The following is a 17842-nucleotide window of genomic DNA, read 5'->3' on the forward strand; positions in this document are numbered from 1 at the left end:
TGTTTGCATTCTAGGTTCAAACATCCACGGAGAATTTGCAATTCAAAGATGTTTCAAATTTTCAGGATCCCTAATTGTTCACTCTTCAAAAGGAAGAGAAGAGTCTGATGATGCTGGGTAATATTTATTGAGAGTGGACCATGCTTCAGGAACTGTGCCAGGTCCTCACATACATTAGCTCCAATCCTCAGACCAATCCTGTAATAAACGTATTATTATCCCCATGTGGCAGAAGACAAAACAGAGACTCAGATCTAAGTTTAGTAGATTGACCAAGAACACAGCTGGCAAGAAATAGAACCAAGATTCTATTCTAGATATCAAAGGTCACTCCCTTTCTCTTTTATCATAAAATTTATACTAAATATTTTTCACTTCATCAACAAACAAAAGGTAGCCCCAACACTCTTGAGAAAAGCTTATTGCAGTCAGTGGGAATTATTCTCATTGTTTGAAAAGTTATTACATAAATATCCTTATTGTTTCTGTTCAAAGCAGTAATCCATAGGCATCATAGGCTTTTATGAGAAATTCTAGATCTTACAGGATAGCGAGAGGACACTGCCTTATGTGCCACTTTTGAAAATAAAAATTAGTAATTAAATCCATAGTTAGTTGAATTCAGCAGCAAACACTAATAAGAATTTATGGCATACAACAGAGTCAACACCTATCACCCCTGGGTCAAAGCCTGACTGCTGCCTGTTTTTGTACAATCTATGAGCTGAGAATAGTTCTTACATTTTTGAATGGTTAAAAAATATATCAAAACAAGAATATTATTTTGTGAGCGTTATATGAAATTCAAATTTCAGGGGCAATAAAAAAGGTATTTTTGGGAACACAGCCATGTTCTTCTATGTACTGTCTATGGCTCTGAGCTACAGCAGCAGAGTTCGGTCATTGTGGCAAAGATTGTATGGCCTGCAAAGCCAAAAATATTTACACAAAAAGTTTGCCAAACCCTGTTATACTAGTCATTACGGAAGGATCTATAAAGGTGACCAGAATAGGACATAGATTCTGCTCTCAAAGAAAAGTATGTTGATGCAAAAGTAATTGCCGTTTTGTCATTACTTTCAATGGCAAAAACCACAATTACTTTTGTGCCAACCTAAACAATTTAGGAGGGGGTTAGGATTTGTATAAGAATCTTAAGGACAAGGAAAACAAGGCCAATGTCATAAGGGATGTTTGAGCTGAGTGAATATTCAAAGGAGGGGAAATTATCAAGAGGTATGGAAATAGAGACCTGCTCTATCTTAAATCCTTACCCTGGTTTATATGGTAACTGAAAAACAGCTACTGCACATGGAGTTCCTTTCATCTTACTTTAATCTGCCTCCATATACACATATACACAAGAGATCATAAAAGTGCTTTTCAAGAATGACTTTATGTTCAAAATTATATTTTTCTTAAGCCCCTAAAATATTCCATTTGAGCTAAAGTCATTTATAAGAAACTCTGACACTTTGTCCATGAATTTTAGAGCTCAAAAGAATTTAGATATTATTTAACCCAATACTTTCATTTTACAGATGAGAAAACTAAGTCCAGAAAGGTAAAGAGAATTTCTTAAGTTCAAACAACTAGTAAATGACTGAGCTGGCAGTAAAGGAGAGGAAAGGGATCTGTAATTCATAGTGTACTTGCTTCTACATACATCTTCTAATTTAATTCTCACAGCAGCCCTACAAGGTAGATCTTATGTCCATTTTACAAGACAAAAAACTGAAGCTCAAAGAAAGTAAAACAAAAATGTACCTAAGGTCTCACAGATGCTATTTATAGAAGCCAGAAACAAAAACTCCAAATCCTGTGATTTTTATACTTTATGATCTCCTGAGGAGTTGTAATAGAGTTTTTACACTAGCACACATGATTCCCCTAGTTCCCAAAAGAAGGCATGCCGCTTAAATGAATGGTTTTCTCAAATCACCATGCGTGTGCCTTCCCCTTGGCGCAGTTCTGGCAAACTTGGATAAAAGAGCATTGGTCACTTACAGACTTGTCTTATGTTATTCTTTCCTCAAATTAAACCGTACTGTGTCTTCATTTTGGAAACGTTGGTTCCCTTTCAGGGGTGCATGAAGTAAAAATCTGGCAGTAATGCTTCTGTTGTGCATTAGGTAGGCATTAGCTCAGATTAATGAATCATTTATTTGCATCACCAAATATAAACATACAGGTTAACCTGGTGCTTGGTTAGGACACAGAGTTTTAACCATTTGTTACTTATAAAATGTGGCTATGTAGTAATACGCTCACTAAAGCAAACAAACAAACAACAACAACAACAAAAACACTATAACTCTTATCCCTAAAAGACTCTGTGCTCTTCAAATGATATACTAAAGACTAGCTAGATGTTCATCCTATCATGTCCTCTTCTTCCTGAGCTTATGATTATATTATTAGCTTGGTGCCAAAGTGACTGTGGTTTTGCCAATTGCTTTACCAAACAACTGCAATTACTTTTGCACCAACCAAATACATTTCTCAGCGCCAGAGAAAGTAAGTACATCCACATGACATTCATCAGCCTCCATTACAGTTAGGTGTGGTCATATGACTGAGTCTGGCCACTAAAATGTGGGCAGAAGGGAACAATGCACCCTCCACCTAAGGCCTGCTATAAACCCTTCAGCACAGTCACCATATTCCCTCTCTTTCCTCATCTCTTAACCACACACAGAGCAGCTGTTGGAGATTCTCAAGACCATCTGAGACATGATTGAACCACTAAAGGGAAAGAAACTAGATTCCTCTGACTCCAATTAACCTACATTGGCTCAGTAAGAAAGGGAGAAGTAAGCTTATTGTGCCGTCATTGAGATTTGGGGGTGTTTTCACAGCATTTAGTCAGCCCAGGAGATTTTAAAGTGATTGCATTGGAAGGTTATGTGCCATGGCTCAAATGTTTCTAGCTGTTTGATTTTCTCATTCCCTCTGTATCCTATCTCACCTTATTTTCAACATTCATATTCCCAGTAGAGGTGGCTCTTCATTTTTCAGAGTGAATTTCATTACTGACAGCAACCAAATGACATACATTACCAAATTTTGTAAATAAAGATTAATCACACTGTCCAATAAGTTTACCAATCAAAAGTAGTATGTGACTGTAAAGCAGTGACTCTAGTGCAAATCTGGCCCACAGCCTGGTTTTTGTAGATAAAGTTGTATTGGAACACAGCCATGCTCACTGTTTACATGCTCTCTACAGTTGCTTTCACTCAGGACAACAGCAGAGTTGAGTAGGTGCAACTTAGCCTGCACATTTTTAAATAATTACTATCTGGGCACTTTACAGAAAAATTTGTCAACTCTGCCTCTAAATGAACAAAACTCATTTCCTTCATTAATTGTCCTACTGACTTTGAATGCAATTCCAAGATAGAAATCCCAAAAAGTTTTAGGCGTGCCAGCATTGTGGGACCAATTACAGAAATCCCTAAGAAAATGACTTTGAGGTCACACGTCCAGAGGCCGAGCCGTCGCGTACCTAGGATGCCGCGTGGAAGCCGAAGCCGCTCGTCCCGCATGGCCCCTCCAGCCAGCCGGGCCCCTCAGATAAGAGCTGCACCCAGGCCAGCACCAGTCGCTCAGCCACCAGCAGCGGCACCCCCATCTGCAGTTGGCTCTTCTGCTGCTGCGCCCCGGCAGCCAGGTCTGATGGCCCAGATGGCAACCACTGCAGCTGGCGTGGCTGTGGGCTCTGCTGTGGGGCACATACTGGGTCACGCCATTACTGGGGGCTTCAGTGGAGGAAGTAATGCTGAGCCTGCGAGGCCTGACATTACTTACCAGGAGCCTCGGGGAACCCAGCCGGCACAGCAGCAGCAGCCTTGCTTCTATGAGATCAGTTTCTGGAGTGTGCCCAGAACCAGGGTGACATCAAGCTCTGTGAGGGTTTCAGTGAGGTGCTGAAACAGTGCCAACTTGCAAACAGATTGGCCTAATCAAGAAGTTCAACCTGGAGAGATGGAAAATCAGCTCTCAAAACTAAATTAATTTAGTATAAAAATAGAATTGATAGTGAGGGTATAAAGTGTAACCATCAGTTAAACCACTCCTGTCATTCCTAGCTTCCCTGCTTCAGAATTGAAATGGAAGGGGGGGTGTTCCTACTCTGTAGAATCTGGGATTGGGCAAATGTTTGTGTGGCCTCCTTAAACTAGCTGTTATGATTTTATTCTTTGTGAGTTAATTAGAATAAAGTCATTTTCTTCCAAAAAAAAATGACTTTGAATAAAGAATTCTCATGTGAAAGACTATGTTCCATGGCACTGGTTAGAAATCAATCATATCCTAACTTTTAAACAAATTTAAAAGACAAGTTATATACTAGAGGGAACTATTTGTTGATAAAACAGTAGTATCCAGAATAAATACAGAATTCCCACAAATAATTACTACTAATAATAAAACACCCTAAGAATACAGACAAAGGATATACACAGCAACTCACCAAAGACAAAAATCTAAATGTCCAATAAACTAATGAAAATGGTCTCTACCTCACTAATAATCAAGGAAATGCAACTTAAAGCAACAATGAAATATCATTTCGCCTCTGAAAGACTGGAAAAACTTTTAATTGTGGAAACATCAAGTGGTGGCAAGAATGTGGGAAAGCAGGATATAATTTGGTTATAATTTGTATTATCACTTTGGAAAACAATTTGGTAGTTCCTAGTCAGCCTGACTCCATGCATGCATCGCCTACAACTCAGCAATTCCACTTCCAGAAACGCACTCTACAGGAATTCCCACACATGAGCCTAAGAAGACTGTCCAAAGATGTGCATTGCAGCCCTGTTTATAACAGAAAAGAGTGGAAACAGCTTTCATCTGTAAGACACAGGATAATAGAACTGGAGATTAATTCATTTTTGTGAAAGTATACAAGAGTTAAAATGAATTGACTGCTTCTACCTGGATAAATCTCAGAAACACAATGGTGATTTAAAAAACAATTGCAAATGAAATACACAGTAGCATACCATTTGTGTAAATTTTTTTAAATACACAGAATCATATTTTTATAGCTATTTCTATAGTAAAATTATAAATACAACTTAAAAGTAAAAGTTTTTTTAAAAATACAGGCTGGGCGCGGTGGCTCACCCTGTAATCCTAGCACTTTGGGAGGCCAAGGTGGGCAGATCATGAGGTCAGGAGCTTGAGACCAGCCTGGCCAATATGGTGAAATGCTGTCTCTACTAAAAAACACAAAAATTAGCCAGACGTGGTGGCTTGTGCCTGTAGTCCCAGCTACTCAGGAGGCTGAGGCAGGAGAATCACTTGAACCCGGGAGGCAGAGGTTGCAGTGAGCCGAGATCATGCCACTGCATTCCAGCTGGGCCGACGGAGCGAGATTCCATCTCAAAAAGAAAAAAAAAAATACAGACCACCTTCAGTTGATAGTTAGCTCTGAGAAGGGAGGGAAAGGGAAAGGATGGGTGTTGCACCTCAGCTGTCATCTTATAGTCCTTTCTTTAAAACAGAGAAAGAGTAAGTATGGCAAAATAATAACATTCATTTATTAGGTGGCTGACAAGTAGATCTCTGTTTATTAGGTTTTTTTTGTATATATATATATATGTACATACATACAGATACTCAAAAGGAAAAAAGTAACCAGTCACTCCTCTTTAAAGCTACACTGGATTCTCTGCCCTCTGCACACAGTAGGACACTAGACACAATGTACATGACATTCAGGAGACCCTGCATTACCTGTCCATTCAGGGATGGGCCCACCTAGAGAAGCCAATTCTTATAACATATTCTTGCCTTAGGATTTTTGGAGAAGGGAAATATCTGTGGCCCTCAAATAGGTATTTATATCCTTGCTCCTCAGGAGATTAGTGGCTCTACGAAGTTGCAACTTCCACGTATTTTGTGAGATTAACCCATGATTAGACATCTCCTCCTCTTCGCTCATAACATCAGTTTCCCTCCATTGCATCTGAGCATGGTTGTAACCTACACAGACCATACCTCGATGGCTGGAGTACATTCCTACCTCAGTCTATACCCTTGTCAGTTTTCTGCTGCATAGTCACATTCTTATGGTGCAATTCCTGAAAGTGAGCTAAACAGTCCCCCTCACATTTACCCCATCATCACACTCTTCCCTTCTTAACACCTGCCCTAGTCGTGATTCATTAATCACGATTGTGTTAACATACAATCAATGTCTCTCTAGACTGTAGGCTCACAGGGTAGGACTTTGGATTTTTACACAGCAGTATTTCCAGAGCCAAGCTCTGTGCATAGAACAGAACAGGTACTCACCAATTATTTGTAGAACGAATGGTTTCTGAAGTTCAGAAAGAGTCCTTTCTGGAATCAAAGACTGGGGATGAACAAAATCTATGTATGTCTACTCAGCATAAATACTATAACAGATAATGGATTAGAAGAACTCTGTAAATCTAATTTCTAAACCTGGCTTTGCTACTTACTAGCTCCAGGGTCCTGAGAATTCTTAGATTATTTAAGAGCACTAAAGGAAGTTTGCAGCCTCAGAGGAGAAGCAATCCAGTTCATCCTTAGGAGGCCCAGCTCTTTTACTCACTGGCTACATGGTCCTGGGCAATTTATTTGACTTCTGAGTTTGCCTCCTTATCAAAAAACAGAAAGTAATCATTGTACCCACAGTACGAGTTATTATAGGTATTGTTATATGAGTATAAAAACACTGCATAGTTACCCTGGACTGTATAAAGCCATCAAGAAATGTTAAGAAAGAAGGAGGAGAAGAAGAGAAGAAGCTATAGAAAACCACGTAAACCAGAAATTATAATACAATGTATTTTTATTCTCTGCAAAACATCATGCCATGCTCTGTGGGAAATGCAAAGAGATAAAGATATGCTCCTTGCCCTCAAGCAGCTTGCAGTTTGAAAGAGGTAAAGCATGTACATGTGAGAACTTAATGAATGCTCCAGCAATCACACTCCCTCGTATTTGCCCAAAGGAGGTGAAAACGTATGTCCTCACATAGAAATTTATAGTAGCTATATTCATACTTGCAAAAACTTGGAAGCAACCAAGATGTCCTTCAGTAGGCTAATGGAGAAATAAACTGTGGTATATCCAGACAATGGAATATTATTGAATACTCAAGAGAAATTAGCTCTCAAACCACGCAAAGACACAGAAAATTCTTAAACGCATGTTAGTAAGTGAAAGAAGGCAGCCTGAAAAAAAAGGCTACATACTGTATGATTTCAACTATTACGACATTCTGGAAAAGGGAAAATTGTGGACACAGTAAAAATATCAGTGGGATGCTGATAGCGAGGAAGGTTGTATGTGTGTTAAGGATATACTCTGTACTTGTTGCTCAATTTTGCTGTGAACCTAAAACTGCCTTAAAAAATAGTCTCTTTAAAAACATTTTAAAACAAGCAACATAAATAATGTGAGGCAGTTCTAAGTTTCATGGGCTTGGGGTAGACCAAAGTGCCAAAGGAGGGTGGGGACCAGAGCCACCAAGAGAAAGTCACTGTGAACTCAGCCCAGAAGATAGAACTGATGAGTCGGTGAGCAGGAACAATCTTTGACTCCTTTAAGGAATCCCGCCCATCCCAACACTGCTCAGGAGGAAGAGGCGGCTCCCTTTTTTGAGAACATATTTTTAAAGCTATTCTCCAAACTGTGTGCACTAAAAAGAGCAGTAAACACTCATCTCAATAAAACTCCTTAAATACAAAAATATTTAGTATGCCCAGTTTGACTCCTCTCGGTTATTTTTTTGTTAAATACTCAATGCAGAGTACAATTTACTTCTCCATTAAAAAAAAAAAAATCTTTTTTCCATTCTGTTTTGGTTTTGGGGTTTTTGTTGTCATTTCTTCCGAAAGCTCTGTTTCCTCACATTTGCATCTCCCAGCCTTTTTAATGTGATATTCCATTTAAACTGCCTTTTAATTGTATGTGCTGCCTTGGCAGAACATGACTGATGTACTCGCGTTAATTAGGGCTCCAGTCAGCAGCCCGTGCCAGCTGGAAACTGAGAAACAAGCGTAAATTATTCTGTCATCAATCAGCTCGAAAATGTTTGAATCACTAATTAGTTTGCAATTTGGGTGACAGTTTATCTGACGCAGGCGGTGTCAGAAACTTCAGATCTTAGATGAATAATTTGCCAGGAACAAGCACAGATTCCCTGCTTTTAAATACATGAAGGTTTATCTGCATGTTGAAAGGTGGCTCAGCAGTCTTCATTAACTTCCAACTGGGACTATGTAAATCAGGAATCAGTGTGAGCCTCTTCAGGTCATGGTGGCTTAGCAGATGATATTTAGAAAAAGAAAGCCTTTTTTCTTCTCTCTTTTATTATTAATAATTCATAAACTGATAGACAAGGATGTTTAGGCTTTAACCGCTCTAAAAAATCACAATGGTTTTCAAAAAAAAAGCAATCACCCCCTTTTACATGAAAATTAGTTGTGCTGCATCTTGCTGTCTAACTGATTTATTCTCCTTCACCATCACGTGACTGGAATGTTAAATGGGGAGTGATTATTAGCCCTTGTCCTTTCAAGAAGGATCGTTATTGGGGTTTTGTTAAATGGCAGACTTATGTTTCTGCTTCAAGGGAAAGGTATGTAGACTCGGGTGAGGGCAGGAGGGAAGAACAAGCAGTAAAATAGAAAAGAGAAATTTTTGTCTAAAAGCAACTTAAAAATCTATTATTTATTCAGTTAGGGGTGGTGGAACGGCCCCTTGTTATTTGAATCAAGGAGCTGGCCTAAGTAGTAACTTCCAGCGTTAATCGTGGACGAGAGGAGATGTTATCTGTGGGATAATTTTGGATTATGGTGCAATTTGGGTCTGCAGCTCCATCATCCCTACGTTTATAGGCCACATACCACCGTATGCACAGAGGACCAATGATAAAGGGAGTTGCCACCCTTCAAAATTTGTTTGCAAGAGGTCAAGTTAGTCTCCCTTGTTAATTGTAACAGACCTAGTGAGCTAGGAGCTGCAAAACCAATGCTGCCTGCTTCTAGAATGGAGAAGGGGAAGAAAGAAAGACAACTAAGTTTAGAATACTCCATTCCAGCCGGGCGCGGTGGCTCAAGCCTATAATCCCAACACTTTGGGAGGCTGAGGCGGGTGGATCAGAAGGTCAGAAGTTCAAGACCAGCCTGACCAAGATGGTGAAATCCCGTCTCTACTAAAAATACAAAAATTAGCCGGGCGTGGTGACGGGTGCCTGTAATCCCAGCTACTCGGGAGGCTGAGGCAGAGAATTGCTTGAACCCAGGAGGCGGAGGTTGCAGGGAGCCAAGAACTCGCAAAAGCGAGACTCTATCTTGGGAGGAAAAAAAAAAAAGAATATGCCATTCCCTCTTCATTGCCAGCTACCAGAGTGAGTGAAGCTGTCTAGAAGAAGACAGAGGAGCTTAAGGAATCCCACTGGTGAGAAGTTGGGCTTGGAGAATATGGAGCAGTGGGCAGTGTGGACTCCACGACTTGGTTCCACATAAGGCCTCAATATCCAGGAAGGGAAAGACAAGGTGAGGGAAACAAAAAGAAAAACGTAGGGTGTATCACTTTTTTCTCTCAAGTCAAGTCCCTAATTTCTTTCTTCCAAGGAGTTTCTTTAGCTCCCATAGCCCCAACGCTCTTCTGTCCATTATTCTTCCTCATAGAATTTTAGTTCGCCATTTTACCCCTTGCTATGTGTACGAATGTTTGGCCCCTCCAAAACTCATGTTGAAATTCAATTGCCATTTTAACAGTATTAAGAGGTGGGACCCTTGAGAGGTGATCAGGGCATGAGGGCTCCATCGTCACTGGTGGGATTGGTGCCATTACAAAAGGGCAAGTTCGCGCCTCTCTCACTCACTTCTATTCTTCCGTAGTGTGAGAAAGAGCGTTCCTCCTCTCTTGAGGATGCAGCATTTAAGGCCCCATCTTGGAAGCAGAGACCAGACCCTCATCAGACACCAAAGCTGCCAACCCCTTGACCTTAGACTTCCTGGCCCCTAGAATCATGAGAAATAAATTTCCATTGTTTATAAATTACTTAGTCTGTGGTATTGTTAACAGCCACACAACATGGACCAAGACAACCCCCCACCTAGTCCACTTTGCTAATTCAGGCCGTGCAGTCTTTCCCCTGGATTAACAAAGTTGCTAACTAGGTGCCCTCTCTTTATCTCTTCTTCCCCTCCCCACTCTCCCCACAGCTCCATATCAGTCCATTTGAACCCATCCTTCAACACAGGTGGATGAATGGAGAGGAGGAAGGAAACTGTTTGGTAAGGACAATGAAAACAACAAAAGATAAAAAGTTAAGAATTCCCACATTATGTTGAGAGGACAGTGAAAAAGTAATCAGACTCATGAGTTCTATAAAACATGGGGTATTTTGGTTTAAGGATGCAGCATTTATCCTTGAGGTAATTAGGAATCATTGAAAATTTTCAAGTAAGGAAGTAATATAATGAAGTTAGTAAGTGAAGTGTACAATGTCTACAGTTTGAGTAATACTGTTTTGACTGTGTGCCTTAAAATTGGCTTAGTTAGAACAGAAAGGTCCTAAATGTCTTCCCCTCTGATCTGTGAAAGTTTCTTACTCAATGAAAGGAAAATTTAAGGCAGTTTTTGTAAAAAAATAAAATAAAATAAATGTAAGACACTGATGAGACAAGTTATAGCCTGGTAGAAAATGTTAATAGCTACAAAACATATATCCAACAAAGGACTAGTATCAAAAATATGTAAAGAACTCTCAAAACTCAACAGTAAAAAAAAAAAAAAAAAAAAATCCAATTAGAAAATAAGCAAAAGACACAAATTTTGCTGAAGAAGATGTACAGATGACAAATATACACATAAAAAGATATTCAGCATCATTAGCAATTAGGGAAATGCTAATTAAAGCCACAGTGAGATATCACTTCATACCCATTCGAACGCTTAATAGACAAAATGGTAGTATCACAAAATGCTGGCAACAATACAAAAACTGTATTATTCATACACTGCCAATAGAAATATAAAATACTACAGCCACTCCAGAATTGAGCAAGCCAATTTCTCAAAAAAACTAAGAATGCAACTACTGTATGAATGAGCAATTGCACTCTTGGGCCTCCTGTCCAGAAAAATAAAAACTATGTTTACACAAAAACCTGTGCATAAATGTCCATAGATGCTTTATACATAATAGCTAAAAACCAGAAAGAAATCTCCTGTCCTTCAAAGGGTGAGTGGCTAAACAAACTGTTATACATCCATAGAGTGGAATATTACTGAGCAATAAAAAGAAACAAACTGTTCATACATGCAATAACTTGGATGAATCTTAAGGAAATTATACTGAGTCAAAAAAGTCAATCCTAAAAAGTTACATGCTTGCATTTTATGTAACATTCTTGAATGGGCAAAATATGTAGATGGAAAACATATTGCTTGGTTTTTGGATGTTAGCGGTATAGGAAGAAAAGAAGGTACACGGCCTTAAAAGGGCAAAATGAGGGATTTCTGTGATGGTGGAGCCGTTTCTGTATCTTGACTGTGGTGGAGGATACATGAATCTGCAATGTGACAAAATTACATAAAACTATGCAATTGCACACACACATATTCACGAACTAGTATGAGTAAAATTCGGGAAATCTGAGTAAGATTGTTAGATTGCATCAATGTCAATATCCTGGTTGTGATGTGCACCATAGTTTTACATGATGTTAGCATTGGAGAAAACTGAGTAAAGTGTATACAAGATCTCTCTGTATTATTTCTGCATCTGATTCTGCAATTACCTCAAAATAAAAAGTTTAATTAATAAAAATATGTAGTCCAGAACAAAAGCTGTCAGTGCCTCTGCTTGAAAGATCTGCAGAAACAGGAGAAACTCGTGAAGAATCTTGTCCCAACATTTCCAGAGTGAGAAAGGGAACAGGCGTTCTACTACACAAAGTTATAAAGAGATCCAGATTGATGGTGGCTCTACCGGGTTCAGCACATGGCTTCCAATGTCACTGTGGTATTGGAGGAGTGAAGTCACCATCTCAGAGAGCTGAAAAAGGAAAGGGCATGAGGGAGCATACAAGGGAGATTTACAAGCCAAGCTTAAAAGTGGTGCACACCACCTGCTAAAATGAACAAACAAACGAGTTCATCACAGTCTGGCAGGAGACTCTAAAATAATTTCAAACCTTCCTCTCCTCAGTGCTTCTGTGAAGAATCAAAATAGCCCCTTTTCATGAAAATATTGAAAATTATATCTCTAGAATCCCTGGAAAATGAAAGGAAAGATGATAGTGCTATTTAGTACTGTCAACAAAAGCAATGTATCTCTAAATTGAGACTTTTTTAGATCATTTGTTTCACTGTCAAGCTATTCATTAAAAATTCTCAATTGACCATAAAAATGATAAGTATGTGAGGTGATACATGTGTTAATTAGCTTGGTTTAGCCATTCCACAATGTATACATATTTCAAAACATCATTTGTGCATGATAAATATGTACAATTTTTGTCAATTTAAAAACTTAAAAAAATCATTGAAAAACAATCTAAGATTACTGTGTAAACCCAGTAGCACCTAAATTGCCTTATAAACATTATCATATTGACATAAATTAAGCATTTGAGAAAGTACGACATGAGACAAGTTAAGTTTTCCATGAGGAGGCAAGAGGGAAGACAGGCTCAAACCTTGTTTTTAGTAGATCACTCCTGGGTAGGACACGACAGAAAAATGGCTTGGGCAGCTCAGATGTATCATATGAGCGTTGGATTCCATGCAGAACCTATAAGGAAATTAGAACTCACCTACTTCTCAACCAATTACCTGACTTATCCAAACATTCATTTTACTAATGTACACAAATATGCAAGTACTGCACTAGGTACTAGCAATTCAGTAGTGGGCAAGAGAGACCCAGCCTATGCTCCATGGAGTACAGAACCTCTTGGAGAATCCAGATATATGCAGCAAGCCATTTCAAATAGAACGTGTCACGTGCCCTGAAAGTGGAAGTAGAGTTTACTATGAGAGCATATAGCAGGAGTCCAGCCTTAATCAGTGAAGACTTCCTTGTGGGAGATTAAACTAACACATTATGAGTAATTAGGAGTTAAGTAGGAGAAGAGGATGGAAAAGAAGTAGAGCTGTGTGCATTGGGTCAATAATGTTTTCTTGTGATGAGGGCAATTGTAACAAAGATTGCAGAAGTTTGGGTGAGCATCGCAAGCTCCAACCAATGTAAAAAAAAAAAAAAAGGGAAGCTTAGTAAGAAGAATGAGACTCTAGATGCCTTACAAGTGCGTATGCTGACTCTGTAATGATGCTCAGGAATGAAGTCTGCTTGCAGCAGAAAGGAAGTCAACAGAAGAAAACGTGCTCTTTCTCTGGCCTTTAACCTCCTTCCTTCTGTCCACTCCTGCAATGCAGAAGACTAAATTCCTGGCTGTGTATCTATTTCTCTTGGTATATATATTTCCCAACATCAGTTCTGATTTTTTAATTCATCCAGTATCCTGTTCCAGCTTTCTCCTGGAAAGCATCTAAAAGCCTGATTTGCCATTTTTGTCTACTAGGCTATGGATTCAGCTATTTACTTACCATCCTTAGAGTATTGTCCTCAACTGTACGATTCAAGATAGCTCAGCACCTTGTCCAGAGTCTAGCTGGAAAATAATGGAGAGAGGAAAGGGAATATGCCCTTTTCTTCATACACATTTGCACACTTCCCACTCACAGGCCTTCCACTGGCCAGAGCTTAGTCATATCTCCGCACCAGGACCTAAGAAAGACTGAGAAACGTATCCTTTGGTTGTGGTGGCCAAGCGCCTAGCTAAAAATTGAGAATTCCATCCCATAACCCACACTGATAGAACCACTTAAATTCTTCCTGCAGCTTCCATATTGTTTGGCCAACAAACAATAAGATGAGGGGGGAAATGGATATTGGGACAAATAGCAATCTCTGCCACATCATTCTTTGAAAATGATTGATCCCTTGTTTAAGAATTTAAGGCAACTTCAATGCAAGCTAGTTCAGTAGTAAAGCCACATTGATACTGAAATACAAAGAAAGAAAAATCATGTTACAAAAGCTGTGATCATTCATTTGATGGGAACATATCAGGTCACATTGTTTAGCTCTAGAAATCTGTAGACTGAAGAAAAAAAGAATTCTTTCCACCAGCCATCTTGCACTATGCACTGAGAATTCCCATAGCTTTGAGAAGGCTGTCTGAAGTTAGAGAAAAAAAGAGAGAGGTTTTTTTTAGCCTAGTTTGATTCATTACATCTGTTAAAAGACAAAGATAATCAGCCTGCTCCTTTATCCTATCACATAACATCAGAACGTAGTAATTCTGTCCTATAACCTACACAGATAAAACCATTTAAATTCTTCCTGCAGCTTCTGAACCACTCCAGCCTCCAAGCAGTTTCCTGGAGGGAAATATAAAGTTGGTACCTCGCTGCTTCAGTATTGATCCAGTTTGTTCCCAGCTCTGCTCTGACCTCAGTATCCCAGTTTCTAAGAGGTTGGGTTCTTGTCTGGTCCTTGTTCCTCACTGCTTGTCTTGACCCCTATCTCCCCTGTGGATCAGTTCCCTTCTCATATTTCCTGTGAGAAGGTATAGGCATTTCTTCTTTGGCCCCCTTCCCATTTATAGTCAGTCTTCTAATAGCTGGATTCCTTCATTTCTTAGGTGGAACTACTACTATATTCACCACACAATTTGAGGACTAGACTCTTAAACACCAGTCTCTTTGGGAGAAAGAGAAAGGCCACTGCTGGGCCAATCAATCTTAAACTCTCCAAGCTCTTGTTCTCTCAACCCCTCCCCCTAGTTCTTTCTTTCTCAGGCTTTCTTTCTCTCTCTCTCACACACACACCCCACATATTGGTCTAGTATTGATCTTTTATAACAGTATTAGCAATTATGTCCTGCATGTCCTTTTCCCTCATTGCATTCTTTTCTAGTTTGAGATATGCCTTCAGATTTCTCTGAGTCCTTGGAATCACCAATGTGGGACCTAATTTTTATTTGAAGACTATTAGCTCTTTGGTTCTACCTAGATTCCTGAAATTGCCTTCTACAAATGGGGATAGTCCATAACTGCCTTAGATAGTGTGTGGCTTTTTGAAATGATGTTATGGTCAGCTTTTGCCAGGTTGTGCTGCAAACAAATCCAAAATTTCAACCACTTACTGCAGCAAACATTAATTTCTCATTCACATTGTACATTGGCTACAGCTCTACTCCATGCTTGCTCTATTTGGAAACAAAGTCTGAAGAAAAAGCCCCCATCTGGGACATATCAGTCTCAAGGCAGAGAAAAAAAAGAGGTGGTAACGGCAATGATAGCTCTTAGAGCCTCTGCTCAAAATGTCACATGTCACTTGCACTCACATGCCATTGGCCAAAACAAGTCACAATGCCAGGTCACACGACAGTGGAACAGAAGTTATAATCCCTCTACAGAAACAGACCTGGTAGATAAGAGCTTCTATCTTTCAACAGAAATATAATCTACTAAAAACTTTCCCAAAATGTCCCCAGGAGCTTTCTGGGTTACCTGACAAATAACTACTTTGGACGAAGGATGTCTTCCCTGAAGTAGGAAGGACTAAAACTCTACACACCTCTCAAGACCTCCATGGATTGGGTAACTGGCTTTTTCCACCCATTACTACAAATACCTGCACTTAAGCTAAGTCTGTGTGGCACCCAAAGAGTCTTTTTGATTCCCCTGAAAAAAGTCGCTCTCAAGCTTGACCCATTAAAAAAAGAGGACAATGGAGTGGAGGGGGCTCGGAAAGGGTCCCAGCCCTGGAGCACAACCACAGAGCCTCCACCAGGTGCCAGTGCAAACATGCCTCTGTGCAGGATCCAAGAAATGGGTGACTGTGTACCTGTATGCTGACCTATGATCTGTAAGCCTCTTCTTTAACCCCAACTGAGGTGGCATTTTGGAATTCATTCTCACTACAGTCTTCCATACTTGAGCTTAGATTTACAAGTCCCCAGTCAAGAGATTGTTGTATTCCATCTTCCTTCTCAGTGTCATAATCAAAATGTAGACCCACTGCCATCAGGTATCAATGGTGAGCATGCCACAGCCTTTCACTCCAAATACTCTGGGATCCCATAATGATGGTTACCTACATCCAGAATGATTGAGCAAGCATTTTCATTCTACATGGTTGTTACTGAAAAAAAAAAAAAAAAAAAAAAAAAACCAGCAACAACAAAAAAAACATAGTTATTACAACAGAAAATGCCAACAATTACTAACACTAGTCTATTACCTTTCATTTAAAAAAAAAATGAGATATGAGAAGAATCTAAATAAACTTAAATGTCAAAGGAGCCCTTAGGAATTATCTTTAAATTCTTCATTTCCTTTAGCACACTCAAAAAATGGTGTTTAATTATTTCTCTTACTTACTATATTATCATTGTAAGAAGTCCTCAGGCTTGAATGGTTTCAAGTCCTGCCAGGAGCTCAGAAGTGTGATCAAGTTTTGTATGACAGTGGCCTGTGATCATCGCACCACTATAGTAACTCACAACAGAGTTTAAATATATTGTAGCTCTGTTATCACCATTTCCCCCAACTATATCAACTATATCCATGGCAGACATTGATAATTAGTTCCAGCACTCTTTCCTTCTGTCCCTAAAATCAGCCATCCAATGCCACTCCACATAGTGCTCCTGGCAGCAACTAGCCTTTGTTATGGGATGATGCTGAATATGGAACCTGGTTGCCATCTTGGTCCGGTGGAAATGGGAAATCCTTTGCCACCACAACAGCTGTCTGTGATCAAACCTTCCTCCTGAGGTGCTTTCTGAGACTATTTTAGTTTTCTTTTGCTATGAATTTGACCTTGTCCAGCCATATAGTGTGGCCACATGATTTTAATTTAGAAAGTTTGGTTTTAATTTAGGAAGTTTTCTTCCATTCGGTGCCTCACCCTGTTTGACAGCCCTCTGTACCCAGAGTTTGTATTCAACCCATTTCACATTGAATATTTAACTCTATGTAGAAACTTGAAGCAACTCTAGTAATATCTGCAGCAGGCTCCCAGCTTACATGAATACCTTTGCACGCATCAAAGATTTGAACAGAGATATAAGATAATGTTTATTAAATAAATGTCTGTGGTCCTAAATAAGCAATTGTACTTTTACAGGGCATTCATTTCCTAGGGCTGCCATAACAAAGCACCACAAACAGGGTGGCTTAAAACAAAAGAAACTCATTGTCTCACAGTTCTAGAGAGGAGAAGTCCAGAATCATGGGGGTGTCAGGGCCATTCTCCCTCTGAAACCTGCAGGAGGGAAGCCTTCTTGGCCTCTTCCTAGCCTATGGTAGTCTGCCAGTGGTCCTTGGCATTCCTTGGCTTGCAGCTCCAGAACTTCAATTTCTGTCTCCTTCACACAGGGCCTTCTCTCCTCATGTATCTCTGTCTTTTTGTCTCGTCTTCTTCTAATAAAGATATCAACCATATTGAATTATGACTCATATTAATGACCTCATCTGAACTTGATTACATCTGTAGAGATAACAAGATCACCTTTGCAGGACTTTGACTCATCTTTTTGTGAGGGGCACACAATTTAACCTACAATAGCAGGGAACATTATTTGAGATGTAGTACTAATTACCTAAGCTGGCAGATTTGAGCCAGTACCTAATTGAGGGAGATGATGCATTACCCTTGTGTGAGATGTCCATATCTCTGGTAGTTCATCTGCTTGCAAAGGTATGTCATTTCTCTTTCTGAATGAGGCACTGTACACCAGGTGACAAGAGATTTATTGGCTACTCTGCA

At 39.5% G+C, this 17842-nt stretch overlaps 1 long non-coding RNA gene and 1 pseudogene across 1 annotated transcript; one reads left to right on the plus strand and one right to left on the minus strand.

The window, feature by feature from the left end:
* The first annotated feature begins 3513 nt into the window (after positions 1 to 3513).
* On the plus strand, positions 3514 to 4012 carry LOC116475181 (coiled-coil-helix-coiled-coil-helix domain-containing protein 2-like; annotated as a pseudogene).
* An 8153-nt stretch (positions 4013 to 12165) lies between these two features.
* LOC131384430 (uncharacterized) lies at positions 12166 to 13716 on the minus strand. The gene is made up of 3 exons (XR_009215272.1): positions 13609 to 13716; positions 12699 to 12793; positions 12166 to 12274 (listed from the first exon to the last, which is right to left on the minus strand). It is a non-coding gene; the product is annotated as an uncharacterized LOC131384430 (long non-coding RNA).
* Positions 13717 to 17842: the final 4126 nt, after the last annotated feature.

This window comes from Hylobates moloch, unplaced genomic scaffold (genome assembly GCF_009828535.3).
Source record: "Hylobates moloch isolate HMO894 unplaced genomic scaffold, HMol_V3 SCAFFOLD_10, whole genome shotgun sequence".
Classification (NCBI taxonomy): Eukaryota; Metazoa; Chordata; class Mammalia; order Primates; family Hylobatidae; genus Hylobates; species Hylobates moloch.